This window comes from Callospermophilus lateralis, chromosome 5, assembly GCF_048772815.1.
Source record: "Callospermophilus lateralis isolate mCalLat2 chromosome 5, mCalLat2.hap1, whole genome shotgun sequence".
Taxonomy (NCBI): domain Eukaryota; kingdom Metazoa; phylum Chordata; class Mammalia; order Rodentia; family Sciuridae; genus Callospermophilus; species Callospermophilus lateralis.
Window position 1 is genome coordinate 6,560,030 of NC_135309.1, and position 26,120 is coordinate 6,586,149.

General features: G+C 32.6%; 1 pseudogene; it reads left to right on the top strand.

Annotated features, from left to right (window-relative positions):
• The first annotated feature begins 21,793 nt into the window (after positions 1 to 21,793).
• Positions 21,794 to 25,250, top strand: LOC143400197 (actin-related protein 2/3 complex subunit 1A-like; annotated as a pseudogene).
• Positions 25,251 to 26,120: the final 870 nt, after the last annotated feature.

Genomic DNA, 26,120 nt, shown 5'->3' on the forward strand with positions numbered 1-26,120 from the left:
GGGACTGATTTTTCTGCTTTTCCTGTTTTATAAGCCCTAAACCTCTTCCGAGAATGATGAGACCTTCATTTTGTTCAGTAGTGACCCAGCTGCAGAATCACTGATTAATCAATATTGGAGCATGCCAAGTTCTTACTGAAGACACATAAGGCCTGCTTCACAGTCCCAGAATATCAGACATAAACATGACATGAAGAATATATATCAATTGATCTGACCTTAAAGTCCCAAACACAAAAGTCTATATCTCTTTATGTAAAGAAAAGCTCTATGTGTCCTTTCTTTTCTTCCCAGTTATTCCTACACCCTCTGCAGAATTGCTAGTGACATGAATCCTGATTGCAGGATAGTCTAACCCATTAGGTGCATCCAACAGAAATGACTGCAAGGCAGGCACTAGTTGCCACATGCTGGAAGCTCTGATTAATCCAATCCTGTCTCAGTCTTAGCACACACATCTAAGGGTGAGATGAGCCTCAGAGATCTTATGATGCATACCTAAAAATGAAATCGAACTTCTGTCAATGTCAGATTTTCCATAAGTCATATCAAAGAGAAAAATTTTTAATTACTCTGTAGCCCTCAGGTTTTCAGGGAAATGACCTATAATGAAATAAAAGTATTTTAGACCAGAGAAAAGTATCTCAATTTGGAATGACACTTAAACAACACACCTTAGCTAATACAATTTCAGATTGCAAATTCTCACACCTAGAGATCCTTATCCATTGTGCCTATGGAGCCCAGAAATCTGCCTTTTAGAAAACATCACCAAGTGACATTTTGTAGATGACCTGTGCACAAGATCTTGTAGAACATGATATTATACAAATGTATCACATCTAGGCTATCATGCCCTTGCTTTTTATAGATAATCAGAAATTCCCAGTCTTGCAAATACTCTGCAGTTGTTGAGTGATATGAACAACAAAGTTGTACAGTCAGTTGATCTCTAAATAGATCCTTCTTAGGATAAAAATTCTGTCCTGATGGAGCTGATCCAGTTCTTAGTAATTAAATCAAATCCTATTCTTTAAATTTTAAAGTAATTAATGAGCTAGTTATTATGCTGAGAGTTGAATTTATTAATAGGTCAATCAAGAGGACATGCTTCTTATCTTTAGTTTCTAAGGAACCAGTGTTTCTGTGTTGGTTACAAAAGAGAAAGAGAGGGTCTTGCCTTCAAGAAGTTTACACTCTATTGGAAAAGATATAGGTAAGATCCTCTTGGGCTTTGCTTGTTCATCTATTTTTAATGTGCTTTCTAGAATCTTATAAGCACAGTAATAAATAATTTTTGTAGAAAAAAAAACAATGTGAAATATAAGTTGATTTTCCTTGAACTAGAGAATAAAGTTCTCATGACTGTTTAGATGCTTATAGGAAATGTAAGTTGATCATAAAATTTTAAAAACAGAATTGGAACTCTGTGAGACAATGTGCTCAGCTGTGCATTAAGCCGTGGGTTTTCCTGCTTTCACACTGCTCTGAGTTGCAGAGCTCTGATGAGTGATGTATTAGGATCATGGACCTAGTTTACTACTACTTTGGTTTCAAATGCTAACTGTTTCTAGTACCTTCTCTTGCCCCAATAAACTTGGTTAAATCTAGCTCATCCCAGGGTTTTGTTGTTGTCATTTCTGCATAAGCTCAAGTAAGGTTGGAGCAGTAGCTTAACAAAATGTAACATGGAAAAGTATTCCTACTTTTAGTAAGAGTCAAATTTAACGAGGTCCTCCTATAATTACCATGGAAGACCAAGTTTTCTAGGTATTAAACTAAAACTAACCTGAAGTACTAATAATCACATGAAATAATTAGATTGTAAAGATGAAATCATAATTCCAATCAAATTGAGGAAGACAGCAGATTTAAGAAAAGACAATAGCACATTTGGTGCTATTGTTTATTTTTCTAGAGCTTAATTCAAAACTTTCACTTGTTATTAAAATTTTCACTCAAACTGCTCAATCTTTGATGAGGAATATTACTTTCATTTAGATCCTTGCATAACTTTTGAAATGTTAAATAACAAATTTGCTGCTATTGTAGAAAATCTCATATGCTAATACGATAGAGAAAAGTCTTTTTTTTAAACTTCCCCAAGTAACTTCCAAAGATAGCAGAGTTTATAACAGCTCTTTAATATTATAATCAGGAGTGGGAAAAAATAGAAAACTATATAATAAGGACACATAGCCAAGTAGCCATATTGTCCCAATTGTTACCTGTGTTGACCTGAAAAAGGATGGTTAGGAAAAAAATAAAACACACACTGAGGTCCTCAGGTATATATAGTGTTGTTAAAAATTATGTTTTATACTGTGAAGTCTAGTCCACGTAGAGATTGAAAAAAAAAAAAGAGAGAAATCTGGTCCTTTTGTGTATTGAAAACTGCAGCCATATCGTCTGCAGAGACATGCTGTAAATCAAAAGTATGGGAGAAAGAACTTCATGTGGCCGATGGGAAAAAATGCCCCCAGCCTTTGAGAAAATTAATATTAACATTTGTGAAACAAATAGATTCTATGCACAATACACATTTATAATATGGATTTAAAATTGAAAGTCAAGCAAATTCACAGTAATTTTATTAGTAATAAAACTTTATTGTTCAAAGTTTTGATATTACATAATTATTTATTCAGCAAGATAGTAACTAGAATCCTGATGATATTAGTTTCTCAGTTTGGATTATAATGAGACCATTATATTAATAAATATGAAACATTTTAAGGGGTAAAATTTTTATCACAGAATATGTGAGTTTACTTACATTTTTGTCATTTTCATATATTCTAAAATAGAGTTGTGGCTTGGCATCTCACCAGCAATGAAGGAAATCTAATTGAATTTGAGTGGTAGAGAAACATAATGATATTATAGAGTTTTCAGTAATGCCATTATAATTATAGCCTTGAAAATTTCCTTCCTCAGAAGAGTCTCCAGGTCTTAGATGAAGAGTGAGTCTCCACCCCTTGATCCCTAAAGAAGAGAAAGAACTGGCCTAAAAATCTTCTTGATGGTGAGGATCTGAGTAGGGAGAGAAGAACAGCCATTACCACAATATCATATTAAATAAGTACAGCCTTGATTTCAGCTGGCTTAATGGATGGCAAATTAAATTCATAAAGAGTCTATTTCTGAGAAAGAGTCTTTATTAACTTCCTTTTGGAGGTGGGAAAGGTGCCAATCTGTAAGGGCAGTTCTGTCCAGGTAAAATTATTGGCAGCCTCCTTTCTTCTTTAAGTGAAAAAGCTACTGCCAGCCAGAGAGTGACCCTGGGAGGAAGGTGAAGGGATCCTAGAGACCCACTGTAGCACTGCAAGGGTTCACATCACTCTGATGTGATCTCAAGGTTACACAGATTTGAATCTTGGGAAATGGATTTTTCAGACAAATGGTTTGCTTCCTGCTGATTAAAAAAAAAAAAAGTGTCCCTTTGCCAGAGAATGGCTTTTTACAAATTATCAAATAATATTTGTCCCTTTGTTTAAAATAAAGTAATTAATGAATAATAATATCCTTGCTTATATCTAGTTTTCTCACATCATTTTACTGTCTTTCCCTTTTGGGGTGCAAACTTTCCCTTCATAATATAGCCTGGAGGTAAATACATTTGAGAAATAAAGAACTAAAACGACTCAGGTGTTTTGAATTATGCATTTTAATGCTAAATTTGTGATAAGAGGAGGAATACCTCAGAAGCTATTCTTCATCAAAACTTTGCAACTGTACATGCATAGAAGCTTTGGTGGCTGTATAAGGTGGCACCCTACTGTTAAGAGCCAGTTTCAAGCTCTCTACTCTCATATGACATATTAATGAAAGCATACAGAGAAAATAATCAAAAAGTTCATAGTTGGCATATTATTTATCTTAAAGAATACTAAAAGATTTAATTGGTTCTTTTTCAAATGTTTTAAATTATATTATCTGGTGTCCATGAGTGAAGAGGAAAACTAAGATCAAAGATTCAAATGATTATAGGATAGTATCTTTACTCAAAATAGTTTTTGTTGAAATTTCTAATGCACACATAAATATGTGATAGAATAAGCCCCAGATTTTTATATTCTTACTATTTTATTATTTTAAATTAATATAGTGAATGTACTTATGTATGAGGCACAATGTGGCATTTCAATATATAATACAATGTTTAATGATCAAACCAGGGCAATTAATATATCAATAACCAAAGATATTTAATATTTATTTAGGCTGGGAATGTTCAAATTTGTTTCTTCTAGTTATTTTGAAAGATAAAATAAATTATTGTTAACTATACTCACCCTCTTGTTCTACAGAACACTGGAAATTATTCCCTCTCACTGTATTTCTGTATCTGAAACCATTCTCTTCCTGTCCCCCTCCATACCTTCCCCAGACTCTAGTCATGACTGCTCTGCTCTATGTCTATGAACCTGTTTTAACTTCACATATGAGCAAATTCATGCAGTATTTATCTTTTTTCCGGGCTTATTTTACTTAACACAATGTCCTTAAATTCCAGCCATGTTGCTACAAAGGATAGAATTTTTAATGATTTTTAGAATAAATAAGGTTTCCTGAATAGTATTTCACCATCACTAATATAGACAAAGGAAATTAGAGTATACATACCACGTTTTCATAATCAATTCATCAATCAGTGGACTCCAGCTTGGTTCCCTAATTTCACTATAGTGATAGGGCTGCAATAAACTTGGGAGTGCAGATGTCTTTCTGATATTCTGATTTCATATATATACATACACACACACACACATATATACATATATACATATATATATATATATTAGTGTGATTGATAGATCACATGGTAGTTTTGTATTTTGGGTTTTGAGGAGACTTATTACTGTTTACCATAATGGTTGAACTAATTTAAATTCCCACCAACAGTGAATAAGACTTCTTTTTCCACAGCTTCCCTGGTTTTTATTTCTTTTGGACTTTTGGATAATAACTTTTTTTTGTACTGGATAGGGAGCCCAGAGACACTAAGACACAGCTACATCCACAGCTCTCTTTATTTATGTATTTTGAGACAGGGTCTCCCTGAGTTGCTTAGTTCCTCACTAGCTTGCTGAAATCAACCTTGAATATGGGATCCTTTTGCCTCAAGCTCCCAAGTAGTTAGGATAGCCATTGTCAGGAGAGAGTTTAAAACTTGAAGCCTTCGATTCTATCATACTGTCTTTTATTTTATCTAAGATTATAATGGAGATTATAAACAACTCTAAGAATTGCTATCCACTTCCAGAAAATTTACTTAGCAAAAATCTGTTAATTTGTTTTGCCCTATTTTCAATGGATGTGAGTCCTGCATGCTGCCTGCTTATATTTCTGGGTAGCTTGCCCTTAGGTAATCCTCTATAGAAAGATAATCAAAGCATCTCAATTGCACACTCTGGTATACTGCTTCTTCACAAACACATTTCAGGCACTACTTATAATAATATCATTCTTAATTGGAAATATTCTGATAAATGGACTACATGATGCTAGATTTAAAAATTAAATGATGATAGAACAGATTTAACGAGTTTTCATATGTATATAAATAAATAAATGGATCTATCAATCAAAAATATTAAAGTATTTTTCTATTAAATACAAGAAAAAATTACTGTAGTTCCTACACTTAAATTGTGAAATACTAATAAGTATGGAAAATATTGAGATTAATTTACTTTTACCTAATTTGAATTTACTTGAATTTCCATTGCTTCAGAAAAAAAAATGTTTGCTAAGAGATTAAAAAACAAATATATATATAATATATACATATATATAATATACATTTAGAGATAAATAAATATATATATATAATATATACATATATAATATACATTTAGAGATAAATAAATATATATATATATATATATATATATATTAAACTATAAAACAGATCAAAATGCTGTCTATGTGAAGATAAGTTTTTATAATATCATACATATACTGTTAATTTTCCTTTGGAGTCAACATATGGAAAAGGTAACCTGTTTTCTAAATACAGCAACATGGTCAGAACATTATTTTGCAGTGTCTGTGCATTTTAAAATAAGCTATAAATACTTTCTTCAAGTAAGCAAAGTATGTACATAAATGTGTTGGATTAGTTTCAATTACCCATCAGATTTAAATGCAAAAAATGACACTGTTAACAGAAATCTGGCTATAGATCTATGCTTTCACACGAATTATAAAATCCAACTTTCAGGCAGGTTTTTAAAGCTAGATTTATTATATTTGAATACATATAATTATTTCTCAAGATCTAAGTGCCCAGAAATCTTAGTTTCAAAACCTTTCTGGTAACTTAGTCTTAATAAAATTGTATATGAAAAATAAAAGTTGGCACATGCTGTTTATGGAAAAGGACAGATCACTTTAAAATTGAGTTGGAGTAATTAGTTTATTTTGAAGTGTGCAATGCAAAAAGCAATGCCATAATATTATGTCTAAAGTGCTTCAACTTTAAGGTGATATTTTTATTAAACTTATGCTGCCAAACCCAGATTACTAAAATTGTCTACTCTCTCTCTCTGTATGAAATACTTGATCTCTAACTATGCTTCGAACTCTAAATGTGCGATCATAGATGTTCTTTTTAATTTTTCCTCATTTTAATGGTTTTAAAAGTATGTGAATTTAATTGGACTGTAATTAAAGTGGCCATGTGTTCTATGCTCATGCAAAATTGCTTATTATTTACAAGGCACTCAAATATCCATTAGCAAACAAAATTTCCATTCTCTTATTCCCATTGTCGTGATTACAAGATTACAATTGCTAGCCTATCAAATCAAACATCTTGGTAAAATATTTATTAAATGCCCATAGGACATTTGACTTTATTCATTCAATGCTTTGAAATGACTAATTTAATACTTTATGACAATGAATCTCTTGCATTCCTACAGTCAGTCTGGATGACCTGAGTACAGCCATATCTATTTGGCTTTAGATTATGGTGCAATAAGTTTGCTCCATCTGCCTCTCCTGCCTTTTTATAAATGTTGATTTTGTGCAATTTGGAAAGCAATGACTATGATTTGGATCACAGACTCTGAACATGCTACCTGTGCTATATCCAATATGTTCTTATAATTAATAAATATAAATTCAGAAGAAATTCTGTGTTTGTCTGCAACCAAATTATCATTCCATTGTTGATAATTTTGCAGGATGTATTTATACACACACACACACACACACACACACACACACACACAGGAGATAAAGGCTATCAAGATAAATAACCATCTTCTGTTATTCAGAAACACACTATTTACTTTCCTATACCCACAAATATGCCTGTCCCTATCGCGTGGCCAGATGTATTTATTTATATCTGAAGAATTGTATCTTAATATATTGGTGTTCTAGCCAGAGGAATTGTAAACTGTGATGATGAAAAGATGGTTAATTTATTTGCCTGTCATTGGGGCAAGTAGGTGTTGAACAATGCATTCTGTAACCAGAATTTGGAGAGTTTACATGTGTATAAAATATGTTTTACTCGCAATGCTTTTCTGGACTATTCATATGTATTTTATAAGTGAATGTTTTATACAATCATACATTTTCTCCTTTATTTTCAACCATGGATTCATAAAATTGCATTGTGATATTAGCTTAGTGGCATTCTTCTATCCTTGTTCAATATGATGTCTGAATTATTTTTATTTTATTGTCCATTCATCTTTTATCAAAAATTTTGTCCTCCGTATTAAGGAACTAACTTCTTTGTATTAAATTTGCATGAGTAAAGTCAGGCTTGCTGGTGCACACCTGTAATCCCAAAGGCCCCAGAGGCTGAGGTAGGAGGATCTTGAGTTCAAAGCCAGCCTCAGCAATTTAGTGAGGCCCTAAGCAACTCAGTGAGACCCTACCCCTAAATAAAATACAAAAAAGGCATTGGGATGTTGCTCGGTGGTTAAGTGCTGCTAAATTCAATCCTTGGTACCAAAGCAACAACAACAAAAACCAAAAAACAACAACAACAAAAATTGCATGATGACATCCTATCACTTATACTCTTTTAAGAATATTAAATATTTTGAAAAATTCAATATTGACATAAGTTTTTCTAGTTTCTACTTTATAACTGGTACATAGCTTTTATGGCATCTAACACATTGTATTTATTTATTTGATGGGTTTGGGATCATTTCCATTACTCTGCTATGATATTTTATAATCATGTAATTTCTTATCCATATTTGTTTGAATATTTGTACTCAAGTTTCTTTTCTTAATTAAAATAGGAATTTATGAGTGATACACATTAAATCTGATAAAATATGTCAATTTCCCCAAACATTTACACTAACAGTAGATAAAGAGTTTATGGTTTACTCCATTATAACCCACTGTTTAATTCTACTTTTACTTGTTATGAACAAAAATAGTAACTTTATATTGTTTTAGTTTTTATTACTAAAAATCAATTCACTTATTATAAACCAATAAGATTCTCTTCATGTGGCTCATTCTGATTTTTTTCTTGTTGCTTTTCAGAGTCCTGTATACATTAGACAATAATCATTTGATGTTTATTTATGCTACAAGTATTTTTACCTGATGTTCATTTCTTTATTAAGTTTTACTCATATGTTTCTTTAATTTTGATGTCTTAAATAATCTCTTCATTTTTTTTGGTTAAGTGTCATATTTAAATATTTATTTTAACACAGATTCATACAGCTCTTTTTCTAGATTTTTTTGGAGGCTTTTGCTTTTACACGAAATCTTAATACAGCTGATAAACTGTTAGTCCTGTGTGAAATAAACCCTGTTCTTTTTCAAATAGCCAATTAAATTGTCTTCAATTTAGAAATCAAATTTTCACAAATCAATGATGCCAGTTCAATCATATGGATACGCAAAGAGATTAACCAGTAGCTGTTATTCCTATCATGTGTCAAGTCCTTCACAAAGATTGCATCATTTGATTATTACACAAAATTGTGAAGTAGGAAATATTGGGTTGTTCTTGCTGTTATTGTTCATTTTGGTGATGAATAAGAGATGTCTTTTGAGGACATAATTGTTTCACTCAAAGTCACACAGCTAATAATTTGGATGTAAGAATTGGCATTATATCATTTTCAAATAAATAAACACAATCCATTCTATTCTACAGGTAAACATAGTACAGTATTTTAAAACAAAAGTCTTTGAATCCCATGATATACTTCTCTATTATTACTCCTTCAGTCTCTGCGTCTATGAGAGAGAAAGCACACAAACCTTGTCATGGTTTAGAGGATTTCACTCATCTAGTCCTGACCCACATCTTGTCCTGAAGATGTACAAGTTCATCTGCTTTGTCATCCTATCTCCACTTTATTTTGTGCCCCATGTAGCACTATCTCAGTTTCTTGTGACATAATAGTCTCAGTTTTTCATTGATGACTAATATTTCCTCTCTGACAGGAAAAATTGACTAATGTTAATTTTTAATTAATGTTAATGTTAATTAATGCTAGCTAGACAACTCATAGTTATCTCTCATGAGAGCTCTGGAATCCATTTTTTTTTTTTCAGAAAGAGTATCCTAATTCCTCAATCTGAACCAAATATGCTCTCTCTATTCTATACATCATCTGTAAAACTTTTGCCACCTCATAATATTTTTTTCTTGCATAATATATATATATATATATATATATATATATATATATATATGTATATATATATATATATTTCAGAATAGAGTACAAGCACCTCAAACAGAAATGTAACCTATCCCTTTTGTATTCTAAGCACAGGATCTGATAACAGTAGGCATTCACTGAAAGCTCACTCAACAAAGCTTAACTGAAGAATCTTTATGGTATAAGGCATAAGATGAATCATTATGAAAACTTTTACAATTAATATTGTTTACAAACATTCTTTATGTAACCCCCTTTTTATATAGTCTCATTCTCCTTATGTTAATTGTGATCCTCAGCAAAGGAAAGCAACATATTTCTTATCCAACCCGAAAATCTGGGTGGCTATACATAATGGACATGGTGTAGGTTTCTTCTATGACCAGTTTCATATACCTCATAGATCAAGAGTATGTCTTGTTTGTAGTATAATGGGAATAAGTAGTGATCTTGTCTAGATGAACAAGCACTGCTGAACAAGTTGCCCAATTAAGGGACTCATGATTGTTTTTCAGAGAATTTTAGTCTCAGTATAATATTATTTTCTTCTCTCTATTGCAGCTGTAATGGGTGAAAGAAATGTTGAAACACACTGGAACAATCATAATACATTGACATGAATTGACCACTTTTTCCCTATAGTAGATAGGGTTATATAAACAATTGAGACAGTTCATCATAGAAAAGGATGCATAATTTATGATTATCCTTTCTGGGGCTCATCTTCAGAGTCCACATATATGTTAAACATGACAGCTGAAATCAACAAATTTCTTATGAACTCCTACATACCTTCAAAAATCACCCATAGGAGGCTATGAGAAGCAAAAAAAAAAAAAAAAAAAAAGAAAAAAAGAAAGAAACAAATGTTTAACTACCCAAATAAATAATTTAGTAGATTTTTTTTCTCTACAAATCATTAGTTGAGTCCTCACTCAGAACTCAGTTTTAAAATAGTAATCTTCTATCTTTATCAAAAACTGTTCAGCAGTAAATTTCTTCATGAACTCTACAGACATCAACCTTGCGTATCTTGGTAATTGAACTGTCTGTTGCTGGTACTGCCTTGGAGGCCTGAATTAGCACCTACTAATCTGCGATCTCTTGTGCAAAGCATCTCTTATTCCTTCTCTGGTTCTGTAATTAATTAGAATAACATTATTTGATTCACACTGCATAATGTCAAATTCTCTTAAAACTCAGCTCTTCTAATACTAAAAAGTCAGCTAAAACTGACCGAATAAATTTACCGAATACCTAAATCAAGAGCAAAACATAATTCTTCACACAAAGTGCGAGCAAACAGCTTTATTCCTGTTTGTGGAGTTTAACCTTCTGCAAAAGTAATTAGGTCTATAATTAAAAACCTATTTGGAATGATTAAAACCCTGTTATCTTGTGGCATTTAAAGATAAATGCAAATGTCACAGAGGATGAATTCATTAAAATTTCTATTTAAGAGAAAAAAATTGTGGATGGAAGGTGTTATTTATTAGAATGTTACAGTTTAAGGGAAAGTTTGATCTGCAAAGACAACGCAGAAGATGGAAAGTATCTTTCTCATTTTGATATAGCAGGCAACTGCTTTCCACAGTATTTATTTTGGGGGTTATTTTAAACTAGCATTTCAGTCACAGTGTTATTTTAAAGATGATGTAATTCTTCTTTCTGAGGGACTTCGTCATTTCCAGGACATTAAGAGTTGTCAATATGTTTAATTCTGATTTAGTCATGTGTACAAAAGCAGAGGCATCCCTGACAAGCAATGTATGTTTTCAATCTAGATTTTCAAGCTATGAATTCAAAGGCTAATTAATTTGGATGAAATGGTCGAGTGTTGAAGTCTCCTGTTGCCCAAACAATCTGATAAAATTAAGGGAAGAGAACTTGAGGCTCTGTGGGGACTATTGGGCTGCATACTGTATAATGATCATTCTGAAACAAATCTGCTGGTGGTCCCTAGCTAAATACATTGCATTCTTTTAAAGTAACACAATTATTCTTCAATAAGTGAAATTAATTACTAGTGGTACAAGTAACTATTATCATATGTTTTTATGTGACTTTAAAATCAAACTTTTTTATGTTTTTGTGTTTCTATTTTCAACACATCAATAGAACACAGGAGAGTATATACATATAAAAATAAATTTAAGAAATGAAATGAAGACAATAACATTAATTTTTGGCAAATGCATGATTAAAACCAACCACAGAAAACACCAAACTGTGTTTTAGGTTTTATCAAAAATTTAGAGATTAAATAAAAAGGATAAATAAAAATAAAAACATATTAGAGTTACCCAGAAAGAAGAAATATTGTATCTATTTAGTCCCTAACGATTAATCAGTGAAGTCAAGAATAAATTAGGCAAGGATTATTTTAGAATAATACTCCTTTCTATAAACTTAAATATGGTCTCATAACCTCAGTTTCTTATCATTGAAAAAGATATTATAGGGACTGAGGATGTAGCTCAGTGGCTCTCACCTAGCATTCAATACTCAGTACCATATCAAATCAAATCAAATCAAGTCAAATCAAATCAAATTTTAAAAAAGGTATTATAGTTTAGCTACAAGAGTCACATACCTCACAGGGTTCCATGAGGTCCCAAATTCTCAGAATTTTTTTTTTTAAGTCTAAAAGAGAGTAATCATTTCTTGAAAATTTAACAACGTGTACCATAGACCAGTTATTTTCAGTGATGTGACCACAGACTTCACTCCGGGCACCGATAATCACTTTAATTAGAAGATTTATATGGAAGAATTTCAGACACTTGGCGTTAATGGGACTTTGCATTTCTAATTCATCATTAATCTCCTTATTGGAGTAAATGAAGGAACTTGGGTGGTTAACAGAAAGCTAACAAGAGGTTCATCATTAGACTAGAAATCAAGAGATAAGGCCAAGAAATTTCCTTGCAAAACTGACATGGACTACAAAGAATCATTCAAATGGAAAATTCCTGAAGAATAGGAAAATTATAATGAAGGAGTATGAATTTCCATGCTAAAAAGATTATTAGAAATAAAATATTCATTTTGAAAAACATAATGAGTCTTAGGAGGGCATTGCACTCATGCAAGATATGTTCACTTTCACTACCTATTTTTTTACTGAATACTCAACTTTTTATAATGAAAGGAATTCTCTGAATGTTAATTATTTCAGAAATAACCTTATTTTTAGCTCAGATTTATTCAAATTTAGATTCATTATGGTGAGAAACGATATAAATGATGAAGTTTAGACATGTGTTTAGTCCCACATATATTTTATTTATCATTAAATAATACATAAAGGTGACAAACTCCAATATTTAAGGAATGTATGAAACCTTTAATAGTAGACCATTTTTTTCAAGTGTCTAAGAATTCATGCAGGTGAATAATATAACAATATAAGAAATGTTACAAGGCCTTTCCATATGACTCAGGACTTAGCATTATGGTGGTAACAATGGCAAAAAATTTATAAATATAAGAAATATGGAGAAGAATTTGGGAAGTGCCCTATTTTATTGTATGTCCCATGGGCTGTACTGCAGAGAAATATCTCAAATGTGAGCATTACCATTAATGTAGGGGAGATTTTTAACAATCTGGTAGAAAAAAAATTCTGTTATAATTCAAGAATTACTTTTCATTGAATTCATCCTAGTGAGAAACTGCGAAAGAATGCAATAGTTTTAAGACCTTATGGATAGATTTTAACGATCATGTCTTCAGACAGACTATACTATTTTGAAATCTTATGAATCGGAGTACTATGGGAAGGCCTTTCTCTGTGTTCATAGAATAACAGAGAAACTTGGAAAAAGTGTACAATGGAGAAACATCTCACTAACAAATTATTATTGGAAGGTAAAATTTATCAGGTGATCCTACCATACTACCTTACTTTCATTATCTTTGAATATTTAAGAAGGAACATAGATATATAAAAATAATAGTAAATTTCACTTCATTTTTCTTAATCTATAACAATTACATGCAGAACTTTTATATTTATATTACACTTATTTTACTGTATGGTGTACAGTATGATTATTTTTGCCAAAATTCTTAAAACACTTCGCTCATACTTCCTTCTTTCTTGTTGATTTTTCTATTTCTTTATGTGATGTTCATAATTCTGTTAATTTTTAGTTCAGTATAAACTCTTTTGCACTTTTGATGAATACCTTATAAGTCAACTATTTTAATAAACAAATACATTGCAATTAGCTTAAAATAAGATATTTGTGCTTTCCTTCACTCTACCCATACATGCAATCACACAAGTATTTCTACAATCATTATTTAGAAACTTTGGTATCACCTTGAAAAAATTTTTCATGATTTTTTTTCAGCCAGTTTCATATGCCCATCCTTAACTCCAACAATCAAAAATCCAGGCTCCAAATATTTATATCTCTAAAACTTTGTCTTTTTTTTTCCGATTTTTATACAATTGGGTGAATAAAGGATTTAGGTTTGTTTCTGGCTACTTTCATTAGTTTGTTTCTCACTTAACAGAATTTTTATTTATTTATTTATCTATCTATTTATTTATTTATTTTGTGCATGTGTGTGTGTGTGTTTAAGTACATTATAGTTATACATAATATTGGATTCATTTTTTAATAGTCATAAATACATGTAACATAATTTGTTCTATTTTGAACTTTCATACTTTCCCTTTCCTTCTCTCTCCCACTGATCCACTTCCTCCCCTCCATTAGACTCCCTTGTATTAATTTAGTGTCTTTTAATGAGTGCATTAATGTTATGCAAAAAGGTGGAATTTATTCTAATATATTCATTATGCACATGACATGTTTTGGTCAATTTCACTCAGCATTCCCATCCCTCCTTCCTCCCTCCTCCACTGTTCTTCCTTCTATTTTTATGAGGCTCCCTCCAGAACTCTTTCAAAATTTCGGTTTACTTTCCACCTTCCACATGAGAGGAAAACATTTGACTGCTGATTTTTTGATTACAGGCTTATTTCGCTTAGCATAATGTTCTCCAATTTTGCCCATTTTACATTTGCCCATAACATATAACATAATTTAACATATAATTACATAATTTCATTTTTCTTTACAGCTGAGTAAAACTTCATTGTATATAATATGGTTAGGATATGAGGGGTCTCAGGAAGGCTCATGCGTGAGACAATGAAGGACTGCTCAGAGGTGAAATGATTAGATCATGAGAGGTATGACCTAATCAATGAATTAATCTATTTGATAGAGTAATGTCAGGAGCAGTGATTGAATTATGGTTCTTGAACTGCTTATGACGGAGTCAATGCCTCTCTTGGGAGCTATCTGTGAAGAGGCATTGATTTGAGACTGCTTGGTTGGTATGGTGACATCCTGTCCAATAGGAGGTTCTGTGTCAGCTACAGAGTTATTCTGTTCTTGACCTTGAGGTTCAGACACTAGCTGCTCCGGGGTAGAAAGTTATGGGTGCAAGCTGATAACCATAATCAGGCTGCTCATACTCCTGACCTTGGTTCTTCTTACTTTGAAGAAGCTTTCTTACAATAAATCCTTTTGATGTTTCTACCAATATGATAAACGTGCTGAGCTTTTCTATGTCACCACCTCCCTAACAGGGTGATAGTCTGCCACTGAGATCTCACTTTTTCTCTATTTGTGTGTCTGTTTATTTTTCCTCCATCTCCACACCAACCAGTCTGGGAACCTGAGTTAATGACTGTGCAGGTCACAGCGGAGAGATAATTTGAAAGGACTTCTGCACTGGATGATAACCCTAGGCAAGTAAGATATGGCGGGAGGAAATAAGTCTTTGGGGATGTGCTTTTGGGTTTATATATTGTCCCTGGCTCCTAGCTCTCCCCTAACCCTGTCTCTCTATTCCTCCCTCCCATTATCCCTTCCTCCCTCCCTCTCTCCCTCTCTCCCTCTCTCCCCCTGCTTCTTTCCTAGCTGCCATGATCTAGAAACTTTCCTTCACCATGCTCTTCTACCATGAGTTCTGTCTTACCAGAGCAATGAAGATGACTGACCATGGAATGAAACTCTGAAACCATGAGTCCAAAATAATGTTTTCTTCCCCTAAATTGTTTTTGTTTGGTCACAGTGACAAAAAGCTGGCTAACACAATGTATATATGCCATATTTTCTTTATCTATTCATCTGCTAATAGGTGATTAGGCTGGTTCTACAGTTTGGTTATTGTAAACTGAACTGCTATAAACATTGGAATGAATGCAAAGTTATATCAAGGAGTTGGAGAGCTGGTTCATATGGTGAGTCCATTCCTGATTTTTCAAGGAATCTCCATATTTCTTTTCAAAGAAGTTGTACTAATTTTCAGACCTACATAGAATTCATGAGTCTGCCTTTTCCCTCATATCCTCATCAGCATTTATTGTTATTTGTATCCTTGATTATTATCATTTTGACTAGAGTGAGATAAAACCTCAGTGGGGTTTTGCATTTGTATTTCCATGATTGCTAAGGATATTGTAGATTTTTTCATATATTTGTTTGCCATTTATATTGCTTCTTCTTCTCATTCTTATTTTCCTTCTACTCGCCACTTCTCCTTCTTCTTTTTCTTTTGGTACGAAAGATTAAACCCAGTTATGCTTAACCACTGAACCATGTCCCTGCCCCTTCCTTAAAGGGCAATTTAAAGGGTTAAATTTATTTCTTTATTTTGAGACAGACTACATTGCTTAGGCCCTTGAAAAAATTGATAAGGGTGACTTTGAACTTCCAAACTTCTGCCTCAATCCTCCTGCTAGAATTACTCCTGCACCATGCTGCATTTATTCTTTTGAGAAATATCTGTTTAGTTCTTTAGTTCTAATATTGGTCTATGAAGCCAGTATGACACTGATACCAATAGCAGTTAAAGACACATCAAGGGAAGAAAACTACAAACCAATATTCCCAGTGAAAATTATTTACATGAAAAATTCTACATAAAATATCAGCAATATGCATTCAAAAATGCATTGAGAAAATTGTACACCACGATCAAATTGGTTTTGTTACAGGGATGCAGGGTTCTTTCAATATTCACCAATTGATAAATGTAATTCACCAAATAAATAGACTTACAGACAAAATTACATGATTATACCAATAGGTACAGATCAAGACTTTGACAAAATTTATCAGCAGTTCATGTTAAAAATACTGAAGAAAATAGGAATAAAAGGAAATTTTCTCAACATTGTAAAGATTACACATGACAAATCCAAAGCCAACATAGTACTGATCATTGAAAAACTGAAAGAATTTCACCTAAAATCCAAAAGAAGACAAGGATGTTCACTCTCACCAATCGTATTCAATATAGTTTTGAAACTCTAGCCGGAGCAATCAGATAAGAGAAGGAAATTAAAGAATACAAACAAAAAAAGAAGATGTCAAATTGTCTCTTTTTGTTGATGATATAATCCTATGTCTAGAATACTCAAAAATTCTACCAGAAGACTTGTAGAGCTGATCAAACAAATTCATCAATGTAGAAGGATAGAAGATGAACATTCATAAATCAATAGTTTCCTATATTCCAATAGTGAGTCTACTGAGAAAGAAGTCAGGAAAACTATCTTACTCAAAAAAGCCTCACAAAAATAGACTGTGTTGTTTTTAAATATGTCTCATGATATTGCACCTGTCAGTAGTTTCTTTCTAATTCTAATATTCTTTTTTATATATGCAACATTTAAAACTATTATTGACTAATAGATGAAATTCTGAATTTATTCCAGATATTGGCAATGATAATTCAAGCTTCTATAAATAATAAAGAACAACATACATTTTATTTCTGAAGGGTCAATATCTAGGAATGGGATTACTGCTTTGTAGTTTTGTGTGGTAAGTGTATGATCAGCTTCATAAGAAAGTTTCAATTATTTTTTCCATGCACTTTAGATATTAATGACAAAGTGATGTTCCTATAACATACAATTTTGCTATTAGCCATTATAGTAGATTTTTAATGGTGGCACAATCATGTTAAATTGCAATTCCAATTTACTGGCTAGTTTTGTTGAGCATTTGCTATACTTTCTATCTTAAGTATTTTGAAAAGTTCTCTTCCTTAAAGGCATGATTCAGAGATGGCACTATTTGAGGGGGAGGGTGGAACCTGTAAAATAGATTATTTTTTTTTTTAATTTATTGATGAGTTCTTGAAATATTCAGAGAATATTTGTGTTATTAGATATGTTTTATTTAAACATTTTATTTTGAAATAAATCTAGAATAATAAACATTTGCAAATATAGCACAGAGAATTACTATATCCTATTCACTCAGTATCCTCAGGTTAATATCTCACATAATCATAGCTTAGCTATAAAAATCAGGAAATTAATATTGCTACCAAAGAATTAGCTACTCTTCATTTGACCTTTGTCAGTTTTCCATCTAATGCATTGTTTGACTAATATATTTAAGCTAAAGTTTTTGATTTGAATTATATACCATTTTCCACTGGTTTACTTCTAACTTATCTATATTTAATTTAATATCTAATTTAATTAATTTATAATTTCCTTTTAGAGAATACATAATAGGTTATTATTTATACTTTTATCCAAATCCAGAAAACCCTTTCTTTTAAGTAGAGTAGTTAGATTATACCAAATATAAATATTGATACATTTGGGTTTAAACAGATCATTTTACAAATTTTTATTTGTGGAATAGCTCTTTTTTCAATAGTATTTGCTTATATTCTCTTAGATAATTAATTTTTTTGCAATTCTACTTTGTATCCTCTACAGACATTATATTATTAAGTTTTAGTGATTTCTCGAGGTTTTCAAGATGAATCTCTTAACATATCACCACCTACCTTCAAATAATTTGCAATCACTTCACATTTAGATTATAAGTCTTAAAACAGGACATTCTCTTTTCTTTCCTAAGATATTTGTGCTATTATTATCTTCTCTGAGAATTATTGGGGTCTAATTATCTTTGCTGTAAGTAGTCTATTTCACTCAATGAGGTTTTCAAATGAGGAAGTTTATTAAGCTACTTTAATTGATATATAAAAAACCTGTGCATATTTAACACATACAACTTGAGGAGTATAGGAATAGGTATACAACAGTAAAAGAGCACTTCTAAATCTATTCCCATAACTCTCAGCTTCCAAAATTTCCTACCATCCTTATTATTATTATTATTATTATTATTATTATTATTATTATTATTATTATTATATTATTTTTGTGTGGTAAGAGTACAATAGAAGATCTACCCTCTTACAAAGCTATACATGTAAAATACAGTAATGTGTGCTAAGGTCACTATCCTGTAAGATAGATGAAGAATTCATTTGTCTTGCATGGCTGAAACATAACATTATGCCCTTCACCATTACTTTTCCATCCCCACTGTCCTCCATTGGCTGCAAACCACCATTCTAGTCTGCTGCTATAAACCTGATTATTTTAGAGGTAAATATGTTTCTGCTTTGTCTACTATTTCTCATCACGGTTGCTCTTCATTCATTTGTATAAATCAAAATTTCTATGTGATCTTCATTCCATCTGTTCAAATATGTTATTTTAATGCTTCTTACAGTGGGAGTCTGTTTTGCACTGCACTATTTTTTTTTTAACTGTGCCATCACTGTTTTAAAGTAAAGAAATTTTTACTTTTTAGAAAGTTGAAGTCTGAGGGGATCAGATAACTTCCCTGATATCTATAGCTTCTGGAGTAAAAAAATGAAATAAAAAGGAGAAGAAGAAGAAGGAGATGAAGGAGGTGGAAACAAAGTTGGAAGAGATGAAAGAGAAGGTGGGAGAGATTCTGTAAAGAATACTTATGGAAAATAATTATTTATTTATTTGAAATTTTATTTTCATTGCTTTTTCATGATTTTTATTGTGAGTCTTCTTCATAAGAGGTGTGAATGTTCCTAAAGTTTAGTAGTAGTGGCTCTGATTTTGAATTTAATAGGGGTAAAAAACAAAAGGCTTATTTTCTGAAAGTCTTGTTCTTGGGAGCAATTAAGTTGCTGTTCTCCAGATTACTAGAAATTCTAAAAAGGTGAAATGTGGATTTCAAAAAAGTAGACATACTTAAAAAAACATATAAAGAAGAAAACAATAAAGAACACATTATTTCATAGTGTTATTGACCCAAGCAGTACTAAAAACACTCAACTTTCTTTGGGCAGAAAAAATTTTAAAACAGATGTCTTAGTCAGCTTTTTCTGTCTTATGACTAAAGGGTCTGACCAGAGCAACTGTAGAGGAGGAAAAGTTTATTGAGGGCTCAGAGGTCTAAGTCCATAGAAGGCTGGCTTCATGATATATATATATATATATATCTCCCAAAGTCACGCCCTAATTCCCACCTGCCCCAGCCACACCCTACCACTTCAGTTAACACTCAGTTGATCCCTATCAGGGAAGTAATTCATTGACTGGGTTAAGACTCTCACAACCCAATCATTTCTCCTCTGAACCTTCTTGCATTGCCTTACATGTGAGCTTTTGGGTGACACCTCACATCCAAACTATAACAACAGTAGTTGAAACTTCTTTCATTTTATTTTGTTTTTGTGTATAATTTATTGTTTTATTTTTAGTCATATTAGTAACTGTTAGTAATTAGTACCAAACAGGCAATGCCAGTAATCAAGCAGAACTTGTAGATCAGAGCGAAATCTTGGGGCTTGAAAAAGAAATTAGCATTTGCCTGGCATGGTGGTGCATGCTTGTAATCCAAGCCACTAGGGAAGCTGAAGCAGGAGGATCACAACTTTGAGGCGAGTCTCAGCAATTTAGCAAGACACTGTGTCAAAATAAAATAAAGGTAGTTCAGTGCTAAGCACCCCTGGGTTCAATCCCAATATCATGAAATATCATCAATAATATATCAGGGTGTAAATATGAGACCAGGCAATAAGAAATTGATACACATAGAATACTTTATTTTCAGATGTATGTAAGAAGAATAAGCAATTAAGCACAATTGGGTTTTACATGAATAAACCAAGTCCAGAATAAATGGTACTGATGGTAGCTCACAGACATCCCTTTATTCAAGAATTAAACTTGATTCTACCAGCAAATTCCAACACAGTAGCACTGGGTTGCTTATCATCAACCACTGTGCTTTGTACAGCACATTCAATCCCCAATACCTTATGAGGACAATACTATTATTATCTTTATTTGGCCAGTGAATAAACTGAGATGGATATTAAATAACTTGATTGAGGTACCTATGTGATAGTGGCAGTATGAGAACTAGAGTCTAGATGAACAAAAAACCAGAGACAGACTAATATTAACTCCAAGCCATAAGTCAATATAGGCACTATTATTAGTCATTTTCAATGTTTCACAGTTGAACAGGCCTGAGTGGTTAAATGAATCCCTCTGGTTAGGTCAGTTATTTAGTTTCTAAACTGTGTTGATATAACTTCCTGAACATCAGCCTAAATGTTGGCATTATTTCCTATTGATATTGTCATTATTTGTTAGTATTATATTAATTATTTATATAACTTGTATCATTACATATTTACTCACATATTTAAATATATTTATTAATCATATTTAAATATAAAATTGAATATATATCATTGATATTGTGCTCATTTTAATCCTTGTTAATAAAATTTGAAAATGGAAGTAGATGATTTTTAAATTCTGGTAGATTATATACAATTGTACTAGCTAGAATTGACTAAGTCACTGTTACATGAATAACTGTTTACTCATTGTTGAAAATAGATTGAGAAATATAATTTTTTCACAAAATCTAATACTTAAAATGTTTTGTTACATACATAGTTGACTTATTTTTTTGCAATCACACTCTGAGATTCCCTTTATGTCTCTATCATCTTAAAGATTTGTTGATTATTTACTGAGTACAAGTCTTCAGAAAGATGCTGTATTCCTGCTGAACTGTTAGAAAACAAGAAACTATAATTTGAGATAATTTTTTAAGATTAAGGCATTGATGTTTACAAAAAATAAAGTATATAAAAATAGATAATAAGTTTATGTGTTTTATATATTGTTTAACCCAACACATACTGGATTTCAAAATTATTTCCACACTTATTCATGTCAAAATAACTAGAGGTATAGTTTTCAGCTTTTTTCAGTGATGTCTGTCATTTATGATCCTGAACTTCTTGGCACATTCTGTACGGTTTATTGCTTTGTGACTTCTTGCATTCTTTTTTAATACTATGCAAGTGATCACAGGAAGCAGATACTTCAGAGATCTCTAGTTCTGCTTACTAACCAAGCTGAACCTAAGTTGGATGACTCAGCACCGTCCCAACCTGACATGTTTTTCATCGTTTTTCACAATCCTAACGTTCAAGCTGACTGATGGTTTCTGTACATTCATAACTTCACATTATCATGACCACTAAGTTAAAAAAATGATTTTTATAACATATAACTTCTAAGGCTGAACGATATAGTCATAGACTTCACTAAGGAATAAAATTATAACTAGAACATAACCTGATTAAATTTATATAGCATACTGTTTTATACATCAGTGTAAATACAATGGATTCTTCATTTTTCTAAATGAAAAGCATCTCACCATCTTTTAGAGCACTCAGTTGAATCATTGTTATACAGATGTAAATTTACTAAAGTGATTTTCTGCCTTCACCTGTGCCAGCTGAAGCCTTATCTTCCAAATTGACCTCAGGAATTCTTGGCTCCAATCTGTTCCTGACCATTGTGACCCCCAGCTTTTTATCCTTTGAAAATGCAAAGAGAGAGAGAGAATTTTTTAATATTTATTTTTTAGTTTTCGGTGGACACAACATCTTTGTTTTTTGTATGTGGTGCTGAGGATCGAACCCGGGCTGCACGCATGCCAGAGCGCGCAACCACTTGAGCCACATCCCCAGCCCCCCTGCATCAGTTTTTACTAGAGTGAATCAACTGCCATACCTAAAAGAGGGACATTACCCAGATGACCCTTAACCCCAATAATAATGAAGTGCACATCTGTAAGAAGAATGGGAGCAAGTGAGTGAAAGCTAATGAACCCAAGGGGCCCATGGATCCCTTGGAATTATTGACTGCTTTTATAGAAGGATGGCATGGCCACTTGTAGGGCAGATAGCAATGCCTATATCTGGAGTCAGAAAGACTGTGTCTGGAAACCAACACAGGTGATCCTGAGGTTTAATCGTGCAGGCAAGTTTGTGAACTGATCAATCTCCTCTGGCGAACAATTTTGCTGTGGGAAGGAGAGCACGATTCATTTTTGTTTGTTCCTTCAATTCTGGAAATGACTAGTGGGTAAGCAAAGACTTTAAAAATATCATAGCTCCAATGTCCTCACCTTGTATGGGCTTCCCAACATTTTGCTAGCTGCATGGTCATGTGATTTCAGATGTAGAGTATCTTCTGGGTCCAGTAAAGAAGTAGATGAAAAGCCAACCAATACTTCCAGGGGCAGCAAAATCCCTTTGGGTCAGCTGATGTCCATCAGAGTTTGTTGACAATGACACTGGTGACTGGGTCCACAGAATCAATGTCTTTGCCAGTGGGAGCAACTCCTCCTGGTTCAGTCACAACCGCACCCTGCCTTGCTGCCAATGACTCAAAAAGGTCTCCACTCTGAAAATGAAGTCTTGCCACTCCTGATTGTCTCAGAGAATAGTGTTGTGGCTGCTGGCCCTGACTACTGTACAATACTCTTTGTCTTCAACCTAGACATTCCAAAATAGAGCATCATGCCCAACATGTCTGCCATGGACCATTTTTGCAACATGGACAAGAGGGCCACCACCCAAGACCTAATGCAGACTTGTAGACACTGCACAAGTCTAGCATCACTAAAGTGTCTATTTATAAGGTGACCAAGTAAGATGGCCACAGATTTTATACTACTGGCACTGATGGCGTCAAGAAAAGTTGGAATTTCAAGAACTTAGTATTACATCCAGTGTCTTCTGAATGTGAAACCAAGTAAGCCTCCACCATCCAGCATGAGAAACATGGCCACCATTTGCCTGTTGGTGAGGAAAGTAAGCCCCAAGAAAACACTTTAAACATATCCAGCAAACACTGTGTGCTTTTGTTTGAATTGGAGCAAGTGTTGCTTTTCTAAAAGCAGCAGTGTTTTTTGTTTGTTTGTTTTTGCTATTTCATCTCATTCTTGATGAAAGCTTATCTTTAAGTATTTTATTATGGAAAATTGTTACACTAAAAGGAATAGATAAGGGAGGTATGTACATTGTCTTTTAGAAAATTAAATAAAAATCCTGAATGTGGAAAATAAATAGAAATGATTCTTTACTACCATAGAGTTAAATATTGCTTTCAATATATGATGAACTAATCTTTTAATAAGACTGGCTTGTACAGGTTATTTAAATGTATCTTTTCTAAAGTGTCAGAAGCAGTAAAAGTCTCATTCCCTTATCACATAAACTAATAGATTCTACTAGAGCACGATATGCTGTTTGCTCACGACAGTAAGTCCTAGAGGAAGCTGTTAGCTCCCAATATGAAATGGCAAGATACGTGTTGTACTATTGTGCTTAGATGGGAAGACCTCAGATGGTTAGCAGAATGTGCCTGTGGGAGTCCACTATTGTACATTATAGTAACAAAATCTTTAAGTCTTGGCATGAAATGACTTCTAAGCACACCACAACTATGAGATAATGCACAGAAACCCATAACTTATTCTCAGATAAAATTAAAAGCAATCAGATTTCAAGAGTGTATCAGGAACATTCTATTCCTGAACAGCCACAAGGAAGACAGGTCTTTTAAAAATATTTTATTTTGATACAATGTGGAATCTTAAAGTAAGTAAAATTATCTTAAAATGAATTTTCAAATTCTCTCAGTAATTACAATTACAATTAATTAAATTACAGTTATTAAAAATGACAGATAGGATTCCTGGCATAGCTTGTTTAAAAAAAGATATTCAATTTTCTGGCTTCAAGATATTTACTTCTGAAGATAGTATGTCTATGATCTCAATTTACTCCATTTTGGCTTTTGACCAAACTATATCCATTAATCTTTTTTTTGTCATTTTAATATTCAAATCCTTTTATTCTTAAAATCAGTATCATAGGAGACTATAGTGTACTGACAGACGTCTGGATTTCCTCCCAGATCACAGATGGACAAGCTAAACACCTTCAGTAAGTGTCCCTAGGAAATCACACAAAGGTGACTCTCCTGGATTTGGCACACCAATCAGTTGTTTTGCTCCTGAAAAAGCTGATGCTTTTCTGTGCTACAGAGGAACTTATTTAACATGATATAAGCAGCCGGGAAAAACTGGCTGCAGTGAGTAGAGAAGGAAACATCATTTCAAAGAAAAGGAAAAAGAAGTTGCATTTCTTTCCTTTTTAATATGTTGAATAGCAAAGGACAAAGATGATATTCACTTGCTGCAAAGTAAGAGGAAAAAAAACCTCAAATACAAGCAAAATATTTTTTCTCATGAAAGACTGTCTTACCCTTTTCACTTATAGCTTAATTGTTCTAGTCCAGGGTTGAAAATGATCTAGGGATAGAAAACAAGCATACAATGATGATGCATCCAGGTAGTACATAACTAATCTAGAATTTAAACACAGGAAGCACATATTCTTAGAGCCTGTCATGACCCCTTTAATAAAGCAAAGATGGACATAATATTTTGCAACCAAGGCACTCCTTCATGTGGTGCCCAAATGGAGACAATTTAGTCTAATTTTCAAAAATAGAAACATCAAAAGTAGAGAACTAGTTGGCCTCCTATAATCACAGTGGCTCAGGGGGTTAAGGCAGGAGGATAGCGAGCAAAGCCAGCACCAGCAAAGGTGAAAAATGCTAAGCAACTCAGTGAGACCCTGAGTAAAATACAAAATAGGGGGATGTGGCTCCGTGGTTCAATTGAGTGGCCCATGAGGCCCCTGAGTTCAATCCCTGATACCACCTCCCCCCACCAAAAAAAAAAAAAGTGGAGAACTGTGTCAATATTATACAAATATCATCAACTTGGAGGCAAATTCTGAGAATATGGTCAGGATGGGGAGCTGTAGGTAAAAGAGAAGTCTGAGTGACAAAAGTACTCAAATCTGTCTCCAAGCACCCCAGGTTATGTCTTCCTTTTCAAATCTTCACAGGACTCTGGATTTGGCTTCATAGAATTATGCAAAATTATAAATATTTATTAAAAATATGTGTATAGTAATACATAGTCATCTGCTAGTTCTACTGCAATGTGAACACAATGCTTTACATATTACAAGTATTAATTATTTTTTTTCAAATGAATTATAATTTAAATCTAAATTGTAAAAATTTTTCAAAATAAGCTTCTTTCTTAAAAAAAACAAAGTTCATTTACCTCTAGGAATTTTTAAATTTCCTCCTTGATGTCTTTTGTAACCCATTGTTCATTCAGTAGCATATTGTTCATTCTCCATGTGATGTAAGAATTTTTC